This window comes from Tupaia chinensis, unplaced genomic scaffold (assembly GCF_000334495.1).
Source record: "Tupaia chinensis unplaced genomic scaffold, TupChi_1.0 Scaffold000573_1, whole genome shotgun sequence".
In the NCBI taxonomy this organism is placed as follows: domain Eukaryota; kingdom Metazoa; phylum Chordata; class Mammalia; order Scandentia; family Tupaiidae; genus Tupaia; species Tupaia belangeri.
Window position 1 is genome coordinate 2,531,642 of NW_006160087.1, and position 1,968 is coordinate 2,533,609.

A 1,968-nucleotide genomic window follows, 5' to 3' on the forward strand; every position below is an offset into this window, starting at 1 on the left:
TAAATATTTTTTAAAAAAAGCAGGTTTGCTGGCCTCCAGAGTAAACACTTTTTTAAATTAGTTTTTAAAAACGTTTTTAACGAATTATTTTATGGGACCAACAGTTAGCATAATGGCTATGTTGCTGGACTCCCACGTAGTCCACTGCCATTCGAGTCCCAGACCCGGTGGCTTCAACTCACACCGGGCGCATGTGCGTGTGTGCCCAAGATCCCCAGAGGAGAATGGAGGAGAAGGGATTGCGGCGTGGCCATCCCCCCTGGGGGGTGATTTCTCACTTTCTATCTCTGTGTCTCTCTCTGTCTTTCTGGCAAGTGCACGCGCTCTATAGCAAAAACTTCTCAAAAAAAATTATTAGGGCCAGCAGATGGTATGGTGATTAAGGCACCTGGATTCCCATATGGCTGACCATGGTTCAAGTCCCAGATCTGGCAGCTTGCTTTTTCACTTTCCTTCACTCTCTCTGCTCAACTTCCAAAAAATAAAATAAAATAATGAAAATGAATAAGATTAAATAATTATTTTAAGTAATTATTTTATTTATCTTTATTTATTTATTTATTTTAATTTGACCAGAGAAGGACAGAATGAGAGAAAGAGAGAGAGAGAGAAAGTGAGAAAGCAAGCCATCAGGTCCAGGACTTGAACTGTGGTCGGCCATGAGGGAGTCCAGTGCCCTTAACAATCACGCCACCTGCCGGCCCAAGGCCTAGTTATTAGTAACCGAGTCCGGCATCTTTAACTGCCACACCACCTACCGGCCCCACAATTTTTTTTTTTTAGGTGTATGCATTTAGTTCTTCCATGAATGACAGAACCAGAGAAGGACAACTGGCAGACCAGCAGGTGATATGGAAGTTAAAGTAGCTGGATCTCACATGGCTGACCGAGCAGTTCGAGTCTCAGGCCCGGCAGCTTGAAAATCATACATGGTACATACGCATGTGTACCTGAAATTCCAGAGAGTGGAGAAGGGACTGCAGCATAGTCATCCCCATTGGGGGGTGATTTCTTACTTTTCCCCTCTCTCTCTGTCTCTCTCTCTCTCTCTCTCTCTGTCTGCATTCAGTAAGTGCATGCACCTTATAGCAAATTTTTAAAAAGAAAGAAAACAAGACAAACAGCACCCACGAGTGTCCTAATGCCTGATCACCTCTAGCTCAGCTAGCCCCAGAATCCACCCTGGGGGGCAATTTCTCGCTTTCTATCTCTCAGTATCTCTCTGTCTGGTGAGCACACGCGCTCTATAGCAAAAACCTCTCTCAAAAAAAAAAGAAAGAAAAGAATTATTTTATTTAACTTTAATTATTTATTTACTTCTTTTAATTAGATGAGAGAAGGACAAAGAGAGAGAGAGAGAAAGTGAGAAAGCAAACCACCAGGTTCAGGACTTGAACTGAGGTCGGCCATATGGGAGTCCAGGCGCCCCAACCACCACTCTACTCGCTGGCTCTGTTTTTTAGGGTTTTTTTAGGTTACTTCTCCCGTGATGGAGAGAAACAACATCCTCCAACAGTGCACGGGCGCACCACTCTGCCCACCCCCACCAACAGCTCTTTAACCACGTCTCCTTCCCACAAATGAGCACACCAGAACCTCACCCGACCAGAAACCAGGCTCTCCTCACTGGCAAAATGGACTCCCTGAGGCCTGTGCACTGGCTGCCGACTTCGTTCCTAAGAGGCTCACCACAACTCGAAGACGCGGCAGTCTACACCGACCTGGCACGTATTCGCACACAGTGAGGAGTAAGTTTAGGATCGAGAGACCCATTAGGGAGGCAAACAGAGAGAAACCCCTGTAAACAAATAAAACAACTTAAAAGGGAAAACTGACAGCGAGGAAAAAGTTAAAAAGATATGAAAAGTAGACCTATGATTTTTCTTTTTTTTTGAGAGGTTTTCGCTATAAGGCGCGTGCGCTCGCCAGACAGACAGAGAGAGACAGAGAGAGACAGAGAGACAGAAA